The sequence below is a fragment of the Zootoca vivipara genome, chromosome 5 (assembly GCF_965207765.1).
Source record: "Zootoca vivipara chromosome 5, rZooViv2.hap1.1, whole genome shotgun sequence".
Taxonomy (NCBI): Eukaryota; Metazoa; Chordata; class Lepidosauria; order Squamata; family Lacertidae; genus Zootoca; species Zootoca vivipara.
In genome coordinates, this window is record NC_142588.1 from 12,402,165 (window position 1) to 12,413,679 (window position 11,515).

Below are 11,515 nucleotides of genomic sequence, written 5' to 3' on the forward strand. Positions count from 1 at the left end.
TCAATAAACAGAAAGGCTGAGCTGGACAGCATGCAGAGAAAACTGGGAAAGAGAAACCTGGCTAAACAAAAGAAGAAGTTGCAATTCCAAAGAGTACAAGCACTAATCTAACCAATAGTGTCTATTAAATTTTACAAATTTCAGTCAAATGTTGTCTTAGAATTGCTTGAAAAGATTCTCCAACTTCAGTGTTAGAAACTGAGATATGAAAGCTAGGAGCTAAATGGCACCTTAAACCTAGGTTATGGGCGCAACAGCAGAATGTCTAGGTGTGCTTTTTATAATTAATAATAATAATAATAATAATAATAATACAAAGCTGAAAATGAACAACCTGCAGCTAAAATATTGTGTCCATTTTTCACATGGTCTATTCCTTCCCCTGCCCACGTCCTAATATTCTTAAGAGGGTCTCTTCTCCAGTCTTCAGAGAGTAGCTGGAAGTGGAGAGGCGGAAAAAGGTTCTCTTTTCTTTCCACTCTGCAGTTTAATCTGAAATCTTAGGCGCAGTACTGCACCCAGGGCTCAGAAGTTGCTCACGCTAATGAAATTCCCCATCGCAAAATGCACCTGGAACAATGGGAGTATGGAACACTGTCCAACGTGTACTGTTGACATGCATATACCTAATAGACTTTCTCCATGGGAAAAAAGTCTTTGGATTTAACTAAACGGTGAAATTGAAAACTCTTACAGCAAAGACACAATGAACCAAAACAGATATTTGAATATCATAAAAAATAATGAGGACAAACATATGATTTAACTTAATGATAAATGATCTGTGTAAATGCTAAGCTGTAAGGAAGTCCAGTTTGCAGATGGCTCCGGATTATTTAAATTAGGATGGTGAAAACACAAATTGTGAACAGCTCCAGAAAGGACAACCTGAGTAACAAATAAGCAAATGAGATCCATCTTAAGTAAATGTAAAGTGTTACACACTGGAGCAAACAGTTCAATATAAATTTGGGCAAGCAAGCAAGCAATCAGGCAGTCAGTCAGCTTGCTGTAATGATAAATAGGTGGGTTATTGTGTTTAGATCCCACTTTTCCTCCAAGAATCTCAAGGTGGTGTACATATTTCTTTCCTCTTCATATTATCCTCACAACACCCCTGTGGTAGGTTAGACTGACAGAGCATGACTGGCACAAGGCCCCCAGTGATCTTCATGGCTGAGTGAGGATTTGAGCCCTGGTCTCTCACGTCCTAGTCAAGCACCCAAACCACTAAATCATACTTGCTCTCACTTGCTAATATAGAAAATAAAAACAATCCATATTATAATACATTTACTGTATACAAATGAAGGGGTAACAATCAGTTCCAATGACAGACAGAATGGTGCCAAGCAAATAGGTATGAAATTGGCCACAACTAAGTCTGTCCATCCCAGAAACTATTTAAAAATAAACAAAACAGGTATAATTGAGGGTTAGTAAGTATGCATTTGTGTGAACTGCTTTGCTTGCAGTACGGGTACCTTTTAAAATCAATGTGGGAATGAAGTTACCCACCAGTTTTCTTTCCTTTTTTTTAAACAAAAAACAAAAACAAAACAGCTCCAGTTAGGTTCCATTAAACACCATCAATAACAGTAAATAAACAGTAAATAAACCAACAATCAATAAGATCTAATGAGATCAAGGAATTAATGAATATGTGATAGTGTTATTTTATTTATGCTTATGGCAACTTTTTTACATATAATTATAAATAGCTCGACACAAGCCAGTCGCAAAAGCTGTGAATTCAATCTTGGGCTGGAATACTGTTTAAAGGGGTTCACTTGAGGGTTGATGCTGGTATTGATATTAATCATTTTTATCTTTATTTTAAGTTCTTATGATTTATGTGGAAATTGTTCAATTTTGTTATGTACTTTTTAATGTTTTATTTATTATTTAAGACTACTTTTGGTTATGTTTGTAATTATGCAATTGTCTTCATGTTATAAGCTGCCTTGAGCATGATTTGAACTATGGAAAGGTGGAATACAAATAAAATGATGTGTGTATTTTTCAGTTAATGATAATATTAAGCCCCAAGCTAATTGTTTTAAGATAATACAGGACTTGGCCATATGGTTGTGTTTATATGGTGATCCACAAGGATTTGTCATGAAAATCTTCACTAAATAAGAAACTGTTTCTATATTTAACCAACCGTTTACTCACATCCAGAGCAGGCAGTCTTAATGTGTTGTTAAATAGACATGGTAGAGTCTGGAGTAGAGATCAAGTAAGATTTGGGATAAAGAGGCATCTGGGTGGCTCAAGGGATTGGTAACAGGATACACTACTTTTCAACGGCAAGGCACTGGTTTAACTTAAGATAGCTCATAGTTAAATGAAAAAAGATTGTTCAACAGCTGTGAAAAAATAACTGGTAGTCTCAACAGAAGCTACGGAGACTATCAAGATTTTCATTGCTAATAGTGTCATCATACCCATTACTTTTGCTGGGAAAATTGGGTATTTTCAAGTTCGACAGAGCTCTCTCCCCAGACAAAATATAATCAAAGATCCAATGGATTGTGTGAGGTATGCTATCATTCTCACATAATACAAAAATGTAATGGGAACAGAGGAGGGAATGGGCATTTGTTTTCATAATTATTATATTTATTTCCCATATTTCTTTCATGGAAATTAAAAGCAGCACACAGAACATTCGAGGCTACCGTCCACATGGACATCTGATGAAACCAAGCAATGTTAGCTTTGGCAAAATTACTGTACCATATGCCTTGAGACTATTTCCTTATACAGTATATACTTTGCTCTTCCAGGTCACAACCAAGATGAGATAGCCCCACATACATGATCAACCAACAGCAGTTATTTATTTATTTAACCATTTAATACAACAAATTTAGGATTCAAGGACCTCCACTACCAACAAAGTTTAAACAAGATTAAAACAACAATAAGGCATAATAATCTACAAAGTCAGGGAGAATCAACAGAGAGATTGTTACACAGAAATCTATGCTTAAAACTACATCTAAATCAACCAGTCAAGCAGTATCAACTCATCACACAAGGCTTGCTAAATAATCAAGTTTTCACTGCTCGCCTAGAGGAGACCAGACAGACCTCTCTCAGAGTTGCGGTGCCACAACTGAAAAGATGCCCACCACATCACTTCTAGAGTAAGGAAAATAGAGGTGTTCAGAAACTGACTTGAGGATATGGGGAATGCAGCGGGATAAGTATGCTCTTTTGGTTGTCTTCACCAACCACCTGCAGGTCCAAGTAACACCATAGCTCCTTAACAAGGTACTGACAGAGGGAGGAGTTTCCTAGTTTTCCTAGATAAAAACCTCAATCTTAGCTGTGGTAGCATCTCAGCAATCACACCAAGCATGGTTATCAGCACATGCACTTATGACATCACAAAAGGAAGCACAGCACAACAATATTGGCTCAGATTTCTGGCTTTCTATGAAGCATCGCTTGACAGTCCGAAGAGCCTAATGGATAAGATTGTACCAACAGCTAAAAGGAGAACCTGAAGTATGTACCTGAACAACTCTACACTTTTCACTTTCATTTGAGTGTGCTGATCTTGTTTCTGAGTGAGCATTACAATTCTCGGTATCAACTGTATTAACTGGTCTGACCTTTGCCTTACTTGAACTTTGATGGAAGTAATGAAGGGGGGGATACTACACTGGCTTCATGAATCGACTCATTGAATTACTGTTTCTGCCAAACTGTTTTCCATCTAAACTAAACAATTCAGGTCACAATAAGTGGCATACTCCTTGCTTAAACTAACAGTACTATACTTTTAAGTTTAAAAGCAAATCAATGTGTTCATTTAATCCCTTTCATCTGCGCAAAATTTCCTGATGAATAACCGAATAACCTGTTGAATAACGGAACTGATACAAGAGAGTTATTTAGACTAAACATTAAGAAGAACTTTCTTATTGTACAAACTGTTTGACATACGAGCCAACTCCTAGGGGCCAAGATCCCTTCGCCCCTCCAAAAATATTTGACGGGCCCCCCAAAGTTGATTATCATTGCCCTTCAAATGGTGTGTATGCACCACATGATGTGATCAATTATGAGGGTGGTGCTTCATATAGCAAGGAAATATGCTGTATTGGAATAAGGTGGACTTTCCTTTGTTAGACGTTATTAAGCAAAGGCTGGATGGCCACCTTTCAAGGATGCTTCAGGAGCACATTTACTACATTGTCAGGGTGGGAGACAGACCACATGACTTCTGAGGTCCCTTCTCATCTGATCCTACATTTGCTACAGTGTACGGTAAAAGGTAAAGGGGCCCCTGACCATCAGGTCCAGTCGTGTCCGACTCTGGGGTTGCGGCGCTCATCTCGCTCTATAGGCCGAGGGAGCCGGCGTTTGTCCGCAGACAGCTTCCGGGTCATGTGGCCAGCATGACAAAGCTGCTTCTGGCGAACCAGAGCAGCACACAGAAACGCCGTTTACCTTCCCACCGGAGCGGTCCCTATTTATCTACTTGCACTTTGATGTGCTTTCGAACTGCTAAGTGGGCAGGAGCTGGGACCAAGCAACGGGAGCTCACCCCGTTGTAGGGATTCGAACCGCCGACCTTCTGATCAGCAAGCCCTAGACTCTGTGGATTAACCCACAGCGCCACCTGGGTCCCAGTGTACGGTATGCTTGCCTAATTCAGTTTTGACTTTGCTACAAGGGTTTATGCTAGGGACCATATTACAGTGTTTCAGAAACAAGGCAAGAAATCTTATTTGCATGAGCATTTAATTTTAGGGGATAATCAGAAGATTCTGGAGTCAAACTGTTATTACCTATCTCCAGTGCTATTTTTCTAGAAAAAGAGGTGCCGGAACTCACCATGAATGTCACTCTCGTTCTCTTAGAATGGCAATGACACCCACCTGAGAGGTGCCGGAACCCACCTGAGAACTGCTGGAACTGAGTTTCCCCAAGTTCCTGCTTAAAAAAGCCCTGCGTATCTGATGTTCTGAGGATAAAGTAAAAAAAAAAATCTAATAATTAAATTATGCATACATTTTCTGTACTAATAATATTGAAAGCAATCACTTTATTATACCCATGATGCCCATAGCAATTCTCTTTTCACTGATTTACTGATCCAACAAAAGGAGTGTAGTACCTGCAAAGTTTTAAGAGCTTTGTTTTGGTTTATTTTTAGGACTCTAATCCTTGATTACAGAACAGCAGCCATAATCATTCTTCAGAACAGGAGACTAAAACCTATAACAATAGAACCATGTAGCTGTATTCTAAAAGAGAAAGTGCCCTCCTTTTGTGCGTTTGCAGGGAATTATGCTGTAAAGGGGAAATAATGTTTAGTTTCTATTACAGTTACATAAGTGATCCAAGAGTATTCATTTATCAGTATATTACAGTACTTAAGAGTATTTTTCCTGTTACTGAATAGTTTGAAAATAATGACATTTTCAAAACTTCCCAAAACTAGGGCTGCATAGGTGGGCATCATACACATTTTCTACCCTAATACAACAACATACTCCATATGCAACCCCTATATACGGTATTATTGGGCCAATTAAAACCAACATCCAGATTTTATGTTCATGTAATTCTGCTACAGTGAAGAATACATTATCTATTAGCAAAACAGACTGTCTTAGGCAGGCAGAATATGTAGCCCTGTTAAAGAACTCATTATCAGCCTAGGAAGACTATAGTACTACAGAGCTATCGTCACTGTATCTCCTGAATAACATTTTTAGGTGCAAACTTAAAGTCTTCCAAAATAGTATTCAGACTTCAGTTTTAGTAATTAATCCTGATGCAGTGAAATAACTAAGAAACAGGTTTTAATGTAGCTATTCAAAATTATATTCCAGCAGAAAGCATCCTTAGCTGCTGTTAACAGCACAGAAGCAACACAGTTCTTTGTTTCCTAACAAGCAGTCTTCTTATTCCCTCATCAATCACATCCTAGATTTCAAGTACAGTATGTAAGAACATGTTGGTTTTCCTCCTTTTAAATGGATACAACAGGCTTTCAAAAAAGAATTAAGCCTGCCTGCTCAACCATACCTAGTTATTTGTGATCCACTGTCAGTCATGCAGCACAATTCTATGCATATTTGTTCAGAAAAAGTCCCACTATGTTTAACGGATTTGAGTCTCTAGTATCCACGAAGACTGAAAGAAAAACAACAACTCTTGTCCATTTAAAAAGCTCTTTACATCCCTGATGGGTATAACCTCTGATTACACGAATTAGGCCAATTTTGTGCCAATACAAATTGATGTAGCTTTTTATGTCAGGTGCATGATTACACATAGTAAATGGCAAAGTCAGGTTCCAAGACAGCAGTTGGTTGTTCAGTGGAGCACAGCAATGAATAATTCACCCACATGATTTCTCCTGTATACCAGTAAAACAGTACAGGGTTTGATGATCTGGCAGTGCTGTCATTAGCACACTGTTCCTTACTTGTGTGTGCCCACTGGTTAAATTCCAAGAAGAATGGGGAAGCAACAATCCATCTCAAGATTGCCCCGCTTATCCTTATGACTTCCTGTCCTGTTGGTTGGTTACATGCATGCATGCATGGATTTCACACCTGCAAACAGCAGCACAGGAATTAACTAGTAAACAGGCTGATAAGAAAGGGTTCTAACATGCTCCATCTCACAGCAAGCTGATGGCGAATCTGTCACGAAGGAGGAGGCTTCATTGTAAGAAGAGCAATACCCTCCCACCTTCTCCAGCCCCATGGCAGGGGTCTGACTTGCAAGAAGAGTGGAGCCCACTTTGTGATACAGCAGGAGTTGGAACTGTTCTGCTGTCCTTCCTCAGAAAACTGTGTTTCGTGAAACATTGTTGAGGAAAAGCAACTCGCTTTCCTGCAGCCAAACTCAAAAGAGGAACCTGATTCAGCAACTCCAGCTGGTATTAGGAAACATTCCAGGAAAAAAAGCTGGTGTGAAAGCAACATAACTTGTAATACAACAGGGTGCCATAACACCTCTTCCTTTGTTGAACCTGTGGGAGCAGACAATCTCAGGCAGAGCTGAATCCGCCTACACGAGAGCTCCTTTCATTCTAGGACTGTACTGGAAGAATGATGTTTTACTTTCTAACAGTTTATTCAGCAGCTTTATAAAAATGTTTTGACACTGGTAAATCAAAACTCTTCACACGCGAGTCATTTAACTTCCTTCTAAATTCTGTATCTTGATCTTATTTGTCACTTGTCTCTTACATGTCATTTTATGTGTGCCCCAGATTTCTCTTTCCTTTTAACTCTGTTACAAAGATACTCTCCCACATGTGCCCACGGGCATTCTGGGGAAACCAAGGTAGAAGTTGCTATGAAGTTTCTCTTCCCATCATCACACTCTACCCCATCACAGTCCTGGCAACCCTATGGGAGGCAGGCAGTGAGGCAGGCAGCACTGGACAGTGGTGGCTCACAGCAGCAGTGGATGATAGTGCACAGCCCAGCACTAAGTAAGAGAAGCGAAGCACTTGGCAAAACTCCTGCAGCAGCCAACATCATCTTCATTTTCCAGGGAGCAGAGGACTCTTTACCCAGACCTCTCTCAAGCCTGGCAGAAGTCCTGTCCTTACTGAATATTAAAAGATATGATTGTGCTGCTATCCTAGCAAGTATTTTTTAAAAAGAGGATAGGTTTCTGTAGATAGTTGGAACAGATGAGACTAAATTGCTCACCCTCTGCATGCTTTTTATTGTATAAAAGCAATCAGTGCATTTTAAGAATAAAATACAGCTCAGGGGAACATTTTCTATTTGGCTAAATAATATAGAAGTTGTCTAATGTACCATTTTCCCTGTTTAAATTCATGAAATTTGAAGCTGCATTCAATGGAAGAGGGCTGTTGTATTTATACATAGAATGAATCTAAGTTTCTGAAGTTTTCATGGGGACCTCTCCTGACCAAAAAGACTTTTTATACAAGGTGTATAATGTTTGATGGAAACTGGCAAAATAGAATCTACTCCTAAATTGCAATGGTAAAGAGATCTAAACATTCAAACTATGCTTCAGTCCATGGACAGGCATTATGAACCAAGCCCATGCAGAGCTTGACTGAGGCAAAAGTCCCTGTTTGGTTGGGAGGCCCAGGGTGTTCTTGGCATGACAGCTTAAGTCCAGTAGGCCCTTGGTGAGGGCCCTGGGCCAGCGTAGCCCATCAAGGCCCAGGACAAGTGTACTCAGCTGCCCCCTGCTCTTCATGGGCCTGTAATGAACAACATCAAATTGGACTGCATAAATATTTACAGTATTTTAGAAGTGATATTATATACTACTTACGGTACATTACAGAGAAGATATATCGATTTAATTGGTGCATATCTAGTGAGACTATGAGGTCACCCAACTAATTGAATTTTTTTCTATGTGTCAAGGATATTGTTGAATACGAGATTCCATTCATGCCTATAGTTAGTTTGCATGGGTGTGCAAAACATCATGTTAGATGAGGACAGAGGCAGCTAGATGGTACTGTAACGATAAATACAGCTAGAATTCTTTAATTTTTAAATTCTGAATTCAATATAATTTGTCATGTATTAATAATGCCTTCAGAAAATGCTCATCTTGAAATACCAGCTATGGTTTAAGATGGATTTGAAATGAATTACACCCTAATAAATACAGTACCTGATTTCCCACAAACCTTCAAAAAAATGTTTCTCCAGGGTCCCTTCAAGAACCACAAAACCAGTACTAATAAAATGCAGTAGTCAGCCCCACTATGTCACTGTGTTCAGTTGGACTTGTTTCCAGATAAGTGTGCCTAGGACTACAGTGAGAGAATTTCTGCAAATTTAACATCGTAAAGGGATACAGTGGTACGTCTGGTTGCAAACGGGATCCATTCCAGAGGCCCGTTCACAACATGAAAAGCCCGCAACCTGAAGTGCCGTATCTGCGCAGGTGCGCCGCACGATCTGGCGCTTGTGCAAAGTGAGATTTAGCGCTACTGTGCATGCACGAGTGACAAAACCTGGAAATAACCCCTTCCAGTACTTCTGGGTCGCTGCGGGACGCAACCTGAAAAGACGTAACCCACAGCGGACGTAACATGAGGTATGACTGTACTAGAGGCATCGTGTTTCTCATCTATGTGGATATGACAACACAGAAACAAGACATGCAGCTATTTTATATGCTAGAGTGGCCTTCTTTGAGCTGTTTATATAGCATATTACAGTATAAGACAATAATGTATTTAAACTACAGTTTTTTAAGTGGGAACAGAACCGCTGTACAACAGTGTCCCTAACCCAGACAACTAATCAAAAAGATACCACAGTTGATGGTATGAAAACCCACTGAGAGGTCTGGGGAAATGAATTGGGTCCCCCTGCAAAGGGAATGAAATTTTAGAACTTAAATTAGACCTGAGATCAAACTCATCCAAAAGATCCTGGAGTTACACAACATATTTCAGAGTGCACATACACACAAACAAGTTGTTCATCATTGCTCTTTCTGAATGGAGAATATACATCTCTTGCAGCTACAAATCATGAGGGAGATTTCATTGTATGAAGAGCAAAACCCTCCCACCTTCTGCAGCCCACTAGCAGTGGATATACTTGCAGGAAAAGACTGGAACCTGCTTTGCAGAAACTTAAGGAACCCTGGTTGCCATTACTCATTTTCCCATTGAGAAAACCCTGATAAACTTGTAAATAACTCAACAATCTGCATAATAGTTTGAAAGCCAATGCCATACAGTATGATGAACAGCCTTTATTTCAAAACACCCCTGCCTCTGCCTTCTGTTATTAGGAAGATGCAGAAAGTGAATACAGTAGCTCAATAGTGTCTTTATATTGTAATTTCAGCCTTAATCCACAGTTTTCAAATTATAAGATTTCCTAAAGGTTACCAGGCATTTCTAGTAATGCATAATGTGAAGCAGGGAACAATGAAATAAATATGATCCTTCAGAATGGAGCAAAAGAAATCTGTGGAACCTTAAAAACAGGTTTATTGTCGCATAAGCATTGTGGACTGCAGTAGGCTTTCAGATGCCACAAAGATAATATTTTCTTGCCAAATAACACGCACACATATATACAAGTGTGGGAGGTATTTTAAAGAGTTAAGTCCAGGCTGCAGGAGGCAGTAAAATGTTAAGTAGCAGTAGCTGACCTGAAAGCCCAAATTTATACAAACAAGGATAACGAAACAGCCCATACCAACAGAGCCAATGTTTTGCCGGAACCCATATGAACATGCCTGACAAAATGAGGATAACACTTTTCTACATCTGATGAATCCGAGTCCTTAAGATTATTCAACAGGATGTGTTTTGTTGCAGTTTCGGTGTGTGTGTGTGTGACAACTGCATTCTCTAGCTATGCTGTGCCCATTTAACACCTGTAGCGTAACAAAGCAACAACAAGAAAAAGGCACCCACACCAGAATTGGGGGGAAATGGGATTAAGAGTCTAGTTCAGCATTTACACGATATTGGGGGAGACGGGGGGTGGGAACAATGTCCCCCCAAAATGTGAGTGAAAATGGAGGGGGATTTACCTTCCCCGTACTGTATTTCGAGGGAATTGGAGAGGGGAGCTTATCCGGCCCCCCAAAAAAGCCTTCCTCAAAGCCAGGGTCGCGCGCCGCCTTACTCCCCCTCCCCGGAGGTCTCTGGGCTCCCCGGCTTCGAGGCACCCGGCTTCGAGGCGGGCTCAGGATCCGGCCCAGCTTGAAGCAAGGCCCTCTCCCCGGGCCGCTCCGAGGAGTTTAAACGGGGTCTACCAACTTATGACTACTCACCGCCGGCCAACCCTGCCCGTTCCCCCTCAGGAGCGTCTCTCGCGAAGAGCATCGCCTCGCCTCGCCTCGCCTCCTCAGCGGCTTCGCCTCCTTCCCCGCCCCCCTCGCCCTTCGGGCCGCTGTGTCACTACTGCTATAGCTACGGGGAGCCAAGGCAACCGCTTCTCGCGATAGTTCAGGCGCGAGGGAACGCGGTCCGAGAGAGAGAGAGAGAGCAAGAGCGCGACTGCTGCCTCGGCTCGCGGACAGGGCGTAAGCGGGGGTAATGTGGCGGCGGAATAAAGGAACCCAAGTATCGCGAGAGCGAACGAGGCCCACCGCCGCTATTGCAGAGTGTATATAAATAATAAAGAGTTGTGGAGCTGGAAGGGATATTAAACAGCTGGTTAGTAGCCAGATGCACTGGCCCATTACGGCTTTGGGGGCGGGGTGTTCGTGGTTGGGCTGCTCGGGAGAGCCCTTTGATCTCCTTGATGTTTTTAAGTGGTCCTGGGAAGATACCAGCTCTCTATTCTGCTCTATTGTAATGAGGGGGTGTTTTCTCAGCAAAGAATAAGCTAACAATATATATTTTTTTCTTTTATTGTGGGGGGCGATCTGATTGCATCCGCCTGATGCAATTAGCCAGCAAAGAGCTTCTTTCCTTAGCTTTTACTTGTTTTCATTTATTTATTGAATTTATATACTGCCCTATACGCGGAGGTCTCGGGGTGGTTCACAGAAAAGA

General features: G+C 41.0%; 1 protein-coding gene across 5 annotated transcripts in view; it reads right to left on the reverse strand.

The window, feature by feature from the left end:
* The window catches only part of USP54 (ubiquitin specific peptidase 54), a 90,266-nt gene extending 79,311 nt beyond the window's left edge, over window positions 1–10,955 (reverse strand). For 2 of the 5 annotated variants that reach the window (XM_088669468.1, XM_088669464.1), the window contains exon 1: window positions 10,789–10,955. The gene's annotated coding sequence lies outside the window, so the exon portion shown is untranslated. The remainder of the gene's footprint in view (window positions 1–10,788) is intronic. The other 3 variants (XM_088669466.1, XM_088669465.1, XM_088669467.1) reach the window with 2 other exon arrangements.
* Between the last annotated feature and the right edge of the window lie 560 nt (window positions 10,956–11,515).